This window comes from Budorcas taxicolor, chromosome 15 (assembly GCF_023091745.1).
Source record: "Budorcas taxicolor isolate Tak-1 chromosome 15, Takin1.1, whole genome shotgun sequence".
Taxonomy (NCBI): domain Eukaryota; kingdom Metazoa; phylum Chordata; class Mammalia; order Artiodactyla; family Bovidae; genus Budorcas; species Budorcas taxicolor.
In genome coordinates, this window is record NC_068924.1 from 1,048,779 (window position 1) to 1,064,653 (window position 15,875).

Below are 15,875 nucleotides of genomic sequence, written 5' to 3' on the forward strand. Positions count from 1 at the left end.
TAGGACTCACATACATTGCTTCATGTGAGCCTCACAGTAACTCTCAGAGATAGGATGCCATTGTATATACGGGGAAGTGGGCTTATGGAGGTTAAGTAAATTGTCATGCAGTTAGTGAGAGATGGAGATAAGTTTCAAGCATGTCTTTGTGATTCTACCACCTTTTATCTTTGTAGAGTTGATTAAAGAAGATATCGTTTGGTGCACATTGAGTTTATTTTCTTTGAACTGTTTACAGAAACATTACCGCTTTTCACATATGAGTGTTACTATCTCGGTATCACCAGTTTATCAAATAATCATAACAAAAATTCAGTTTTCTTTATTTTCCATTTTCTTTAAGATTATTTTTATGTAGTCAATTTACAGTAGTGTTTGAGTTTATAAAAATTTACTATTATTAGGAGAAAGGGCTTCCCTGGTAGCTCAGCTGGTAAAGCATCTGCCTCAGTGCAGGAGACCCTGGTTTGATTCCCTAGGTCAGGAAGATCCCCTGGAGAAGGGAGTGTCTACCCACTCCAGTATTCTTGCCTGGAGAATCCCATGGACAGAGGAGCCTGGCCGGCTAAACTGTTTCACTCTCAACCCCACCTGGGAGAACACTCTGGAGAACACGCTGAAGAATTCCTAGTATGAAACACTCTTTCTTCACTACTATCAGTTCCTGATGCAGCATGTGAATTTTCTGGCTGAAGCACAGTGGGTGCTTGGATCTCCTTCCCAAGAGCTCATCTGCTAGAACACCTAAGTTCATAATTCCTTGTATGATTATTTCAACTCAACACACAGAGAACAACCAGGTCACTCCACTTCCATCATCCAAGGTTGTTTGACTCAAGTGTATATTTTCAGTGCTGAGACACTACAAGGAAACATGCTGGGTGTCAAACTGGCATTGGGCTTTGCTAGCAAGAAGTCTGCTCTCATCCTGTGAAAGCAAGAATGTGTCATTCTTAAACCCACCTAGGGAAACATTTTGGGTGTTTGAGAAAACACTTTGGGTAGTAGTGATGATCCCTCACTACCATAAATATTGGTCACCTGGCCGTGACTTTTCTGAAGAAATGCTCTGCTTTCATCTCCTTACTAGGAGCTCTACCCGCAGAACACCTAGGTTCATAACCCATTGTAGGGTTATGCCACTCACGACACAAAGATGAACCAGTGCACACCACTGTCTTTGTGGAAAGGTTCAGTGTGTTCCAAGTGAGTAGTTTCGTTTGGGACAGTGCCAGGAAATACGCTGGTTTTGTGAACTTGCCATTTATGGACTGCTGGCATAAACAGTGTGCTCACCCTGTAAATGCAAGAACGTTTCACTCTGAAGCCTCTTACAAAAACACTTTGATTCTCAGTTCACAACCATCAATGTTTAGTGCAAGCAAGTAGTATTTCTAAAGTAAAATTTGCCTGACTGGCCTTACTACCAGCTCTGCTTATTGAGCACCTAGGCTCCTACTGTGTCGTATGGGTTGGCCACTTACCACATAGAGAAGAGTTCACATAATTTTCTAAACGCAAAGGTTCGGTTTGTACTAACTGTTCATTTCCAGTGCTTCAAGACAGCAGAGGAGTATGCGGGGTATGCCTCAGCCATTTAGGTTCAGCAGGCAAACGCTGTTTTCTCACACTTTGCAAGCTAATACTGTTTCACTCTCAAACCCCCCTAGGGAAGGAACTTGGGTGCTGACTTTCTCTTCACTACAGGCAGTTAATGCAAGGAGGTGACACTATGAAAGGACACAATGTGCTTCGATCTCCATAGTAGGAATTCATCTCATAGAACTCTGACATTCATAATGCGTTTATTTTTCTGCCATGCCCGACACAGAGAACATCAGTTGGACTGCTTCTTTTGTAGAAAGGTTCAGTTTGTCCAAAGTTGGTATTTTCAAGGCTGAGACATTGTTGGGCAGTATGATGGGTGTGAATCTGCCATTTGAGTTCTGCTGGCCAAAACACTCCTCTCACCCTGTGAATGCTGGACTGTGCTGTCAAAACCACCTAGGAAAACACTTTGGGTGCTGATTTCATCTCCAGTCAATTTTTATCACCTGCAAGTTGCTTTTCTGAAGAAACACTGTGCTTGGATCTCCTTACTAAATTCTCATCACCAAGAACAAGCTAGATTCAAAGTGTAATATATGGTTAAGGCTGTCACTGCACAGAGAACAATCAGTTGATACCACTTGCTTCGTGGAAATGTTCAATTTGCTCTGAATGAGTCCTTTCAACTCTGGGATACTTTCAGGAAATATTCTGGGTATAAACTTGCCAGTAGTGGACTGCTGGCAAAACAGTGTGTTCACCCTACAAATAATAGAAGGTTTCACCCTGAGTCCACTTACAAAAACACCTTGGGTGCTGATTTTCACTTCACTATCATCAATTTTTAATGCATGCAAGTTACTTTGTTGAAGGAAAAACTGTGCCTGCATCTCCTTACTCTGCTCTGCTTATAGAACACTTGTATAAAGGTTATGCCACTAAACATCCAGTGAAAAACCAGTTCACACCAGTTCATTTGTGGGAAAGTTTTGGTTTGACCCAAGTGTATATTTTCTGTGATGGGACATTGCAGGTACTTATTCTCAGTGTGAACCTGCCAAATGGGGTCTGCTAGCAAAAACACTGATCGAATTCTGTGAAAGCTCATGTGGCATTCTCAAAACCCACTGATGAAAACACTTTGGGTAGTGATTCTCCCTTCATTCAAGTCAATTTTTCGTTGCCATCAAGTGACTCCTATGAAGAAATACCATGCTTTGATTGCTTTAATATAGGGTCTTCTCATAGAAGACCCAGGTTCATAATGCCTAGTATGGTTAGGAAGCTCATCACATAGATATCAGCCAGTACACCCCACTTCCATATCAAAAGGTTGTTTGACTCAAGTATGTATTCTCAGTGCTGAGACACTGCAAAGAAACATGCTGGATGTGAACCTGGCAATTGGGGTTTGCTAGCAAAAACTCTGCTCTCATCCTGTGAAAGCAAGATGTGTCATTCTCAAACCCACTGAGGAAAACAATTTGGGTGTTTGAGAAGAACACTTTGGGTGCTGATTCTGTCTTCACAACCATCAACTTTTCTGGCCAATGCATGCCTTTTCTGAAGAAACACTGTACTTGGATCTCCTTACTAGGAGGTCTGCCCATAGAACACCTAGGTTCATATGCGTTGTAGGCATATGCGAATCACGACACGGAGATCAACCACTTCACACCACTTCCCTCTTGGAAAGGTTCAGTTTGTTCAGAGTGAGTACTTCCAACTCTGGGACACTTTCAGGAAATAGGCTGGGTGTGTGCTTACCAGTTGTGGACTGCTGGCAAAATAGTGTGTTCACTCTATAAATTCTAGAAGGTTTCACCCTGAAGCCACTTACAAAAACACTTTGGGTGCTGATTTTCACTTCACTACTGTCAATTTTTAGTGCAAGCAAGTTAAGTTGCTGAAGGAAAAACTGCCTGTGTCTCCTTACTACAAACTCTGCTTATAGAACATCTTTTATGGTTATGCCACTAAATACCCAGTGAAGAACCAGTTCACACCACTTCCTTCATGGAATGGTTGGGTTTGACACAAGTGTCTGTTTTCAGTGCTGGGACATTGCTTGGATTTATTCTTGGTGTGAACCTGCCAATTGGAGTCTGCTAGCAAAAACACTGCTTGAATACAGTGAAAACTCGAATGTAACATTTTAAAAACCCACCGAGGAAAACACTTTGCATGCTGATTCTCCCTTCACTCTGGTCGATTTTTTGTCACTATCAAGAGACTATTCTGACGAAACACCTTACTAAGAGCTCATCTCATAGAACACCTAGGTTCATAATGGCTTGTTTGGTTACACAACTTCACACACAGAGAACAATCAGTTCACACCATTTCCACTATCAGAAGGTTGTTTGACTCAAGTGTGTATTTTCAGTGCTGAGAGACTGTAAGGAAACATGATGTGTGTGGACATGACAATTGGGGTCTACTAGCCAAAACTGCTCTCATCCTGTGAAAGCAAGAATGTGTCATTCTCAAATCCACCTGAGAAAAAGCTTTCAGTGCTTGAATAAACACTTTCACTACCATCAATTTTGGTCGTTAGCTCTTGACTTTTCTGAAGAAATACTCTATATGGATCTCCTTACTAGGACCTCTTCCCATGGAACACCAAGGTTCATAGAATATTCTAGGGCTATGCCACACATGACACAGAGATCAGCCAGTTCACACCACTTCCTTTGTGGAAAGGTTCAGTTTGTTCCGGGTGAGTAGTTTCATGTTTGGGACACTGCAAGGAAATATGCCAGTGTGAACTTGCCAGTTGTAGAAGCCTAAGCATAAACAGTGTACTTACCCTGTAAATCCTAGAATGTTTCACTATGAAGCCACTTACAAAAACACTTTGATTCTCACTTCATTACTGTCAGTTCTTAGTAACTTTTTGAAAGGAAAATCTACCTGACTCTCCTTACTACCAGCTTTTCTTATAGAACACGTAGGTTCCTACTCTGTCATATGGGTTTGCCACTAACTACATAGAGAACGTTTCACATAGCTTTCTAATTGTAAAGGTTCAGTCTGTACCAAATGTATATTTCTAGTGCTGTGAGACTGCAGAGGAGCATGAGGGGTCTGACTCAGCCATTTATAGTCAGCAGGCAAAAACTGTTTTCTCCCCCTTTGAAAGCCAGAGTGTTTCACTCTCAAACCCTCCTAGGAAAAGAGCTTGAGTGCTTGTTTTCCTTGGGTAATTGACTTCACTACAGTCCATAAGTGCAAGGAAGTAACTCTACTAAAAGAAACAATGCTTTTGGATAGCCACACTAGGAGCTCAATCATAGAACACCAACATTGTTAATGTGTTTATGTTTATACCACGCACCACACAGAGAGAAATCAGTTCAACCATTATGGAAAGCTTCAGTTAGTGCTAAGTGTGTATTTTCAGGGCTGGGACACAGCAGGGAGGTATGATGGGTGTGAACATGCCATTTGAGTTCTGCTGACAAAAGCATTGCTCTCACCCTGTGAAATCTAGACTGTTTCACTCTCAAACCCACCTGGGAAAGCATTTAGGGTTCTGATTCTTTCTTCACTACAGTCAATTCCTGGTGCAAGCAAGTGAATTTTCTGACTGAAACACGGTGCTCAGATCTCCTTCCTAACAGCTCATCTTCTAGAATGACTAGGTTCATAATTCCTTGTATGGTTATGCAGCTCAACCCACAGAGAACAACCAGGTCACTCCACTTTCACTGTCAAGAGGTTGTTTGACTCAAGTGAGTATTTTCAGTGCAAAGACACTGCAGGGAAATTTGCTGAGTGTGAAACTGGCAATTATGCTCTGCTAGGAGAAGGCAATGGCACCCCACTCCAGTACTCTTGCCTGGAAAATCCCATGGACAGAGGAGCCTGGAAGGCTGCAGTCTATGGGGTCGCTGAGGGTCAGATACGACTGAGCGACTTCACTTTCACTTTTCACTTTCATGCATTGGAGAAGGAAATGGCAACCCACTCCAGCGTTCTTGCCTGGAGAATCCCAGGGACAGGGGAGCCTGGTGTGCTGCCATCTATGGGGTCGTACAGAGTCGGACATGAGTGAAGTGACTTAGCAGCAGCAGCAGCAAAAACTCTGCTCTTGTCCTGTGAAAGCAAGAATGTGTCATTCTCAAACCCACCTAGGAAAATACTTTCAGTGTTTGAGAAAACACTGAAACTAGCAAAAACTAGTTTGGGTGCTGATTCTCTCTTCACTACCATCAATGTTGGTAGCTTACTTATGACTTTTCTGAAATAACACTGTGCTTGGATCTCCTTATCTGGAGCTCTGCCCATAGAACACCTATGTTCATAATATCTTCTAGGTGTAGGCCACTCACAATAAGAGATCAATCAGTTCACACCACTTCCTTCATGGAAATGTTTCAGTTAGTTTCGAGTAAGTACTTCCAACTCTGGTACAGTGTCAGGTTTTAATATGCTGGGTGTGAACTTGCCAGTTGTGGAATGCTGGCCAAACAGTTTACTCACCCTTTAAATCCTAGGATGTTTCACTCTGGAGCCACCTACAAAAACACTTTTGGTTCTGATTTTCACTTCACTACCAACCATTTTTAAGGCAAGCAAGTTACTTTTCTGAAGGAAAACCTGCACCTGAGTCTCCTTCCTAAGAGCTCTGCTTATAGAATGCCTAGGTTCACACTGTGTCATATGGGTTTGCCACTCACCCCCAGAGAACAGTGCACACATCATTCTACATGCAAAGGTTTGGTTTGTCCCAATTGTGCATTTCTAGTGCTAGGAAACAGCAGAGAAACATGCTGGGTGTGTATCAACTGTTTACATTCAGTGGGCAAAAACATTTTTCTCACCCTTTGAAAGCTAGAATGTTTCACTCTCAAAGCCAGCTAGGAAAACACCTTGGGTGCTGATTTTCTCTTCACTACAGTCAGCTGATGCAAGGAAGTGACACTACGAAAGGAAACAATGTGCTTGGATCTCCATCTTAGTGCTCATTTCATAGAACACCAACATTCATAATGCATTGATTTTTCTGCCACAGCACACAGAACAGCCAGTTCAACCACTTTCTTCATGGAAAGGTTCAGTTTGTCCCAAGTGTATATTTTCAAGGCTGGGACACTGCCAGGAAATAGGACAGGTGTGAACCTGACATTTGAGTTCTGCTGGCAAAAACATTGCTCTCACCCCATGAAAGTTAGAGTGTGTCACTGTCAAACCCACCTAGGAAAATAGGAAAACACTTTGGGTGCTGATTCTGTCCTCACTCCAGTCATTTTTTTATTGCCAGGTAGTGGCTTTTCTGAAGAAACACTCTGCTTGGATCTCCTGACTGGGGTCTTATCTCCTAGAACAACCTGGGATCAAGATGCATTGTATGGTTATGGCAGTCACCACACAGAGAACAAGGAGATCACACCACTTCCTTCATGGAAAGGTTCTGTTAGTTCCTAGTGCGTAATCTCAGTTCTGGGACCCTGCAAGGAAATGTGCTGAGGATGAATTTGCCAAATGGGGACAGATAGCAAAACAGTGTGTTCAACTCATGAAAGCGAAAATGTTTCACTTTCAAACCAAACTAGGAAGAGTCTTTGGTGCCTATTCTCTGTTCACTACAGTCAGTTCTTGGATCAAGCAATTGAGTTTTCTGAATGAAACACTGTCCTTGGATCTCCTTCCTAAGAGCTCATCTCCTAGAACACCTAGGCTTATAATGCCTTGTATGGTTATGCCACTCCACACAGAGCAAACAACCAGTTCACACCACTTCCCTCGTGGAATGTTTTGGTTTGACCCAAGTGTGTATTTTCAGTTCTGGAATATTGCAGGGAATTACTCTCGATGTGAACCTGCCAATTGGGGTCTGCTATCAAAATCACTTCTCAGATCCGACATTCTCAAAACCCACCAAAGAAAACACGTTGGGTGCTGATTCTCCCATCACTCCAGTCAATTTTTGTCACTATCAAGTAACTATTCTGAAGAAACACCATGCTTGGATCACCTTACTAGGAGCTCATCTCATAGAACACCTCGGGTCATAATGCCTTGTTTGGTTATGCAATTCAACATGCTTAGAAAAACCACTTCACTCCAGTTCCATGGTCAAAAAGTTGTTTAACTCAAATGTGTATTTTCAGTGTTGAGACACTCCAAGGAAACATATTGGGTGTGAACCTGGCAATTGGGGTCTGCTAGCACAAACTCAGCTCTCATCCTGTGAAAGAAAGAATGTGTCATTCTCAAACCCACCTGGAATAACAATTTGGGTGTTTGGGAAAACACTTTGGATGCTGATTCTCTCTTCACTATCGTCAATTTTTGTCACCAGCTTGAGACTCTTCTAAAGAAACATTGTGCTTGGATCTCCTTACTAGGAGCTCTGCCCATAGGTTCATAATGTGTTCTAGGGCTGGGCCACTCACAACACAGAGATCAACCAGTTGACACCACTTCCTTCATGGAAAGGTTCAATTTGTTCAGAGTGATTTCTTTCAGTTTTGGTACACTGCAAGGAAATATGCTGGGTGTGAATTTGCTAGTTGTGGACTCCTGTGCTCACCTTGTAAAACCAAGAATGCTTCACTCTGAAGCCACTTACCAAAGCAGTTTGATTCCCACTTCACTAGTGTCAATTTTTAGTGCAAGCAAGTTACTTTTCTGAAGGAAAATCTGCCTAACTTGCTTTACTACGAGCTCTGCTTACACAACACCTAGATTCATACTGTGTCATATAGGTTTGCCACTTTCCACATAGAGAACAGTTCACACAATTTTTTAAATGTAAAGTTTTGATTTGTCCCAACTGTGCATTTCTAGTGCCGAGACACAGCAGAGATATATGCTGGGTGTGAATTGGCCATTTACATTCAGCAGGTAAAAACACTTTTCTCACCTTTTGAAAGCCTAGGATGTTTCATTCTCAAAGCAACCTAGGAAAACAGCTTGGGTGCTGACTTTCTCTTCACTACAGTCAATTGGTGCAAGGAAGTGACACTATTAAAGAACACAATGCGCTTGGATCTCCATCCTAGGAGCTCATCTCATAGAACACCAACTTTTATAATGTGTTTATTTTTATGTCAGGCACACACAGAGAACAGTCAGTTCAACTGCTTCCTTGTGGAAATGTCCAGTTTGTCCCAAGTCTGTATTTTCAAGGTTGGGACACTGCACGGAAGTAGGAACCTGCCGTCTGAGTTCTGCTGGCAGGAACACTGCTCTCACCCTGTGAAAGCTAGGCTGTTCCACTCTCCAATCCATACAGGAAAACAGTTTGGGTGCTGATTCTATCTTGGCTACAGTCAATTTTTGTCACCAGCAAGTGGCTTTTCTGAAGAATCACTGTGCTTGGATCCCCTTCCTAAGAGCTCATCTCCTAGAACACTGAATCTCATGATGCTTTGTATGGTTATACAGCTCAACAGAGAACAACCAGTTCACCCCACTTGCTGTGTCAAAAGGTTATTGACTCAAGTGTGTAATTTCAGTACTGAGACACTGCAAGGAAACATGCTACATATGAACCTGGGATTTGGGGTCTTCTAGCAAATCCTGTTCTCATCCTATGAAAGCAAGAATATGTCTTTCTCAAAACCACCTAGGAAAGCACTTTGGGTGTTTGGAAAACATTTTGCGTGCTGATTCTCTCTTCATTGCCATCAATTTTGGCAGTAGCTCATGACTTTTCTGAAGAAACTCTGTGCTTGGATCTCCTTACTGTTATCTCATGACCTAGAGAAACCAAGGTTCAAAATGCATTGTATGGTTATGGCAGTACCACACAGAGAACAACCAGTTTGCACCACTTCCTTCATGGAAAGCTTCTGTCCTCCATGGAACGCTTTGTTCTAAGCTTCTGTCCTTCATGGAAAGGTTCAGTTTGTCCCAAGTGTGTAGTTTCAGGGCTGGACACTGCAAGGAAATATGCTGGTTGTGATCCTGCTAATTGGGGACTTATGGCAAAAAGAGTATGCTCATCCTTTAAAGGTAGTATGTTTCATTGTCACATTCACCTAGGACCCATTTAGGAAAACACTAGTTTTGAACTGGCCATTTTTGGCCAGAGGGCTAAAACAGTTTTCTCCCCTTTGAATGGTAGGAAGTTTCACTCTCAAACTGACCCTGGAAAACATTTTGGGTGATGATTCTCTCTTCATTACACTCCATTTTTGACACAAGCAAGTGGCTTTTCTAAAGGAAACACTGTGCATGTATCTCAATAATAGGAGCTCATCTCCTTGAACAGCTAGGTTCACATTACATTGCATGGATATGCCACTCAACACAGAGAACAACCAGTTCCCACCACTTCCTTCATGGAAATGTTCAGTTTGTCTCAAGTGTGTATTTTCAGTTCTGAGACACTGCAGGGAAATATCCTGTGTGTGAACCTGCCAATTGGGTCTGCTTACAAAAACAGTGTTCTCACCCTCTGATAGCTAGAATGTTTCACCCTCAAACCCACCTAGAAAAACACTTTGGGTACTGGTTCTCTCCTCACCAGTTAATTGTTGGCACAAGCAAGTGACACTTCTGATGGAAACACTGTGCTGGGATCTCCTTACTAGGAGCTCATCTCCTAGAACACCTATGTTCATAATGTATTGCATGGGTATGCCAGACAACACACACAGAACAAGCCCATCATACCACTTCTTTGTAGAAAGTTCAGTTTGTTCCAAGTGTGTATTTTCATTTCTGGGATACTGCAGAGAAATATGCTGGTTGTCAACTTGCCAACTGGGGACTGTTTACAAAAACAGTGTGCTCACCCTGTGAAAGCTATAATGTTTCATTTGCAAACCCACCTATGAAGATGCTTTGGGTGCTGATTTTCCCTTCACAACAGTCAATTCTTTGCACAAGCAGGTAACTTTTCTTAAGGAAACACTGTGCTTGGAGCTCAACACTAACAGCTCATCTCCTACAACACCTAGGTTCATAAGGCCACTCACCACACAGAGAACAACCAGTTCACTCCACTTCTTTCATGGAAAGTTTTGTTCCAAATGTGTATTTTCAGTTCTGGTACACTGCAGGAAACATGGTGGATGTGAACCTGCCAGTTGGGGTCTGCTAACAAAAACACTGGAAATTTCTGGTTCTTGGGTGGAGCTTGACTTCAGTGTAGCTATGGAGACTTGGGTGGACTATCGTCTATTAATGTGTCCTGTGGTCAGGAGCTCTATGATGATCCAAAATCCTGAAGTTGAGTCCCCTGGCTCTGGGTTTCTGTCACAACCTCTTACAATAGTATCAACACATCTCCATCCACACAGCACAGTATATAGAACCCCTAGGTCAATAATGAAACAACTCTTCACAGCCAGGAATACCCAAAGAGATTCACAAAGTTATATAGAGAATAGAAGAGGAAGGAGATAGAGATGACCAAGAGGAGAGAAGAGAGAGTCAAAAATGAAGAGAGCAATCAAGCCAGTAATCAAATCCATAAGTAAAAATGGGTACTAAAAATTAGCTTCTTAAAGATACAAAATTAATAACAACAGATCAAAAAACAAAAATTAAAAACCTAGAAAAAATTAGACTCTCAAAATGACAATGTTAAAAAAGACAAAATTGAGCACACAGATTTAAAAATATGAAACTTATTAAAAAAATAACTTTTTTTCTTTTTTTTAGAAAGGTAAAAGTAGGGTATTAAAAAAAAGTTAAAGGAGTAATAAAGAACCATATTAGAACAGTTTGAAGGAAAAAAGAAAATGAGAAGGGGAGGGAAGGAGAAAAAAGGGAGGAAAAACAAAATAAAAAAAAGAAAGAAAGAATAACATTTTTAAAAATTAAAAATAATATAGTAAAATAATATGGTAGTAGTGAGGTGGATGTTCATGTGATTCCTCCGTTTTCCTTCTCCAGTCGAGTTGCCTACTCAGAAATTGGAGCTCTTGTTAGTGTAGATTCAGTCCATTGTTCTGGCTTGTACTTGTTCTCAAAGTCTACAGGTGCCCCTCAAATGCACAGTCTCAGCTTAACTGCAGGAGTTTAATCTGTTGCACCTGCCACCTCTGGGGCGATTCCTCCTTTTTTACTTTTATTTTTTGCTTAGGTTGGCCTCCTCTGCTTGCAAGTCTCTCTTCAGTGTTTGATTTCCACCCTGACATGACGGGGTGAAAGTGGTCACTTATTCAGGCTCACCTGCTCAGTTGTACTGTGGAGAGGGAGGGACACTGCAAACAAATACTACTGGTGTGTGGGGGGAGCTCTCACAGTTGATATACCACAGGGGAGTCTGAGTCACCTGGGCTCCCAGGTGCCCTGTGAGGGCACAGTCCATGGCATTTTCTTAATTGCTTTTGGGTGTCTGTCAGTCTTTTCCTTCTCTTGTGTTTCCTGCCTATAGAAGTCACTTTAACATTTGTTGTAAAGCTAGTTTGGTGGCGCTAAATTCTCTTAACTTTTGCTTGTCTGTACACCTTTTGATTTCTCTATACATTTTGAATGAGACCCTTGCCAGGTAGAGTAATATTGGTTGTAGATTTTTCCCTTTCAGTAATTTAAATATATCCTGCCATTCCCTTCTGGCCTGAAGAATTTCTGCCGAAAGATTAGCTGTTAAACTTTTGGGGTTTCCTTAGTATGTTACTTATTGCTTTTCCTTTGCTGCTTTTAATATTCTTTTTTGTGTGTTTAGTCTTTGTTAGTATAATTATTATGTCTCTCAGGACGTTTCTTCTTGGGTTTGCCCTGTATGGGTCTCTCTGTGCTTCTTGGACTCGATTGACTATTTCCTATCCCATGCTGGATAATTTTTTGACTATATCGCTTCAGAAATATTCTCAGACCTTTTCTTTTTCTCTTCTTCTTCTGGAACCCCTACGATTTGAATGTTAGTGCATTTAATATTGTTTCACAGGTCTCTGAGACTATCCTCAATTCTTTACATTTTTTTCCCTTTTTCTGCTCTTCAGTAGTTATTTCCACCATTGTATCTTCCAGCTCACTAAATCCTTCATCTGCCTCAGTTATTCTGCTATCAACTCATTCTAAAGTACTTTAATTTCAAAATTAAGTAATTTCAATACTTAATTTTAAAATTAAGTATAAATTTTTAATACTTAAAAATACTTTTAAGTATTTTAAATTTTTACTTTCTAAAGTATTTTTATTTTTAATTGTGTCATTCATTTCTGTTTGTTTATTCTTTATTTCTTCTAGGTCCTTGTTACATGTGTTAATTTATCCTTTCATTTTCTCCATTCTATTTTCAAAGTTTTGGATGATCTTTTCTAACATTACTCTGCTTTTTGGTAGTTTGCCTACTTCCTCTTCGTTTATTTGGCCTTGTGAGTTTCTAATTTGTACCTTAATTTTCATAATATTTTTCTGTCCTTTCATTTTTTTTCTAACTTACAGTTCTTGAGGTCTCCTTTTCCTAGGCTTTAGGGTCATATTCCTTCTTCATTTTGGTTTCTGTCCTTGGTGGGTTAGGTTGGTTCAGTGGTTTGTGTAGGTTTGTATTGGGAGGGACTTGTGGCTGCATTCTGGTAGGAAAAGGTGAATTTTTTTTTCCCCCTCAGATAAGCAGGGCTGTGTGATGAAGTATGTTTTGAGCTGTCCGTGGGAACCCTGTGGGCTGATGATTAGGTTTGTGTTTTCGTCTTGCTTCTCTTTTATGTGAGGCATCTTACACTGTCTACTCCCAGCAGCTGTGTGATGCTGGGACTTGTAAACTTGTGGAGGCCTTCATGGGAGTTCTCACTGATTAATAAAGGTCCATCTAGTCAAGGCTATGGTTTTTCCAGTGGTCATGTATGGATGTGAGAGTTGGACTGTGAAGAAAGCTGAGCACTGAAGAATTGATGCTTTTGAACTGTGGTGTTGGAGAAGACTCTTGAGAGTCCCTTGGACTGCAAGGAGATCCAACCAGTCCATTCTGATGGAGATCAGCCCTGGGATTTCTTTGGAGGGAATGATGCTAAAGCTGAAACTCCAGTACTTTGGCCATCTCATGTGAAGAGTTGACTCACTGGAAAGGACTCTGATGCTGAGAGGGATTGGGGGCAGGAGAAGAAGGGGACGACAGAGGATAAGATGGCTGGATGGCATCACTGACTTGATGGATGTGAGTCTGAGTGAACTCCAGGAGTTGGTGATGGACAGGGAGGCCTGGCATGCTGCGTTTCATGGGGTCACAGAGTCGGACACGACTGAGCAACTGAACTGAACTGAACTGAGGGTTAGGAGTTCTCTGTCAGTCTAGGGTCTTGGGTCCAGGACCCAATCCAAAGACTCAGGGCTGATCGCTGGCTGGGGAACTGTGATTCTACAAGTCATTTGTTATGTCATTAAAGGGAGTTAAAATAAACATACAAAAACAAGAAATAAAGATGAACCCCAGGCAAATGGTAAATAGGAAATCAGAAAAATAACAAAAAATAATGGAATTCACATACACTCAGGTGCATACACACAAACAAAACCAAAGTAGTACAAAGAAAAAGTACAAAAGCGTGATCTGGCAAGCAAAGAATACTAAAAATGATATTGAGGAAAAAAAAAATAACTAAAACACAAACTGGAAAACAAAATCAAGCAGAGTGCCAACTGGGGAATAAAGCAAAAAACAAAAAACAAAAAACAAAACAAACCCCGCCCCCCCCCCCCACCCCGGCAAAACTAACAAACATGGTGAAAAAAAGAAAGAAAGAGAATGAAAGAAAGGAAAAGTAGAAAAGCAAAGTTAAATAGAATTATATTTAAAAGATTTATATATATTAAAAAATAACTACAGCAGGAAAAGAACAGTAATGAATAAAACCAAAAAATATATATATATTTTAAATTTAAGAAAAGAAAAAATATCCCCAGAGAACCACAAAAGGCCAGTGTAGTGGTAGAAGTGACATCTTATCGTGAATGATGTTGGATTTGTGATCTCTGAAGAAGATTCAGTTTGGGGACTGGGCACCAGGCTTAATCACTCAGAGCTTTTGTGCAATAAAACTCAGAAATTTTATTATAGTCAAAGAGGACAGAGAAAGCTTCTCCCACAGACATCAGAACGCAGATGGAGACTGTCCCGCATGCTAGTATGGTCAAGGCCTTGTATCTTTTTAACATACCCACTCCAACAGTGGAAGTGGCAAATAGATTCAAGGGATTAGATCTGACAGACATAGTGCCTGATGAACTATGGACGGAGGTTCATGACATTGTACAGGGGGCAGTGATCAAGATCATCCCCAAGAAAAAGAAATGCAAAAAGGCAAAATGGCTGTCTGAGGAGGCCTTTCAAACAGCTGAGAAAAGAAGAGAAGTGAAAGGCAAAGGAGAAAAGGAAAGATATACTCATCTGAATACAGAGTTTCAAAGAATAGCAAGGAGAGATAAGAAAGCCTTCCTCAGTGATCAATGCAAAGAAATAGAGTAAAACAATAGAATGGGAAAGATTAGAGATTTCTTCAGGAAAATTAGAGATACAAAGGGAAAATTTCATGCAAAGATGTTCATAATAAAGAACCTAACAGAAGCAGAAGACGTTTAAAAAAGGTGGCAAGAATACACAGAAGAACAGTACAAAAAAGATCTTCACGACCAAGATAACCACGATGGTGTGATCACTCACCTGGAGCCAGACACCCTGGAATGCAAAGTCAAGTGGGCCTCAGGAAGCATCACTACGAATAAAGCTAGTGGATGTGATGAAATTCCAGTTGAGCTATTTCAAATCCTAAAAGATGATGCTGTGAAAGTGCTTCACTCAATATGCCAGCAAATTTGGAAAACTCGGCAGTGGCCACAGGACTGGAAAAGGTCAGTTTTCATTCCAATCCTTAAGAAAAGCAATGCCAAAGACTGTTCAAACTATGCACAATTGCATTCATCTCACACACTAGCAAAGTAAAGCTCAAAATTTTCTAAGTTAGGCCTCAACAGTACATAAACGGTGAACTTCCTGATATTCAAGCTGGATTTAGAAAAGGCAGAGGAACCAGAAATCAAATTGCCAACATCTACTGGATCATAGAAAAAGCTAGAGAGTTCCAGAAAAGCATCTACTTCTCCTTTATTGACTACACCAAAGCCTTTGACTGCATGGATCATAAAAAACCATGGAAAATTCTTCAAGAGATGGGAATACCAGACCACCTTACGTGCCTTCTACGCAGGTCAAGAAGCAACAATTAGAACTGGTCGTGCCCACTGCTGCCTATACCCAGAGCTACAGCCAACCTGGGAGAACACTCTCCCACTGCATACCAGTGGCCCCCATGGCCCTAACACACACAACCTACTGCACCGAGCTTCCCCCGCTCAGGGACTGAGGGCATTGCTCCACCCAGTGATGCCACCGGCCAATGGAGACCAGGGGACAACACCCACATGAT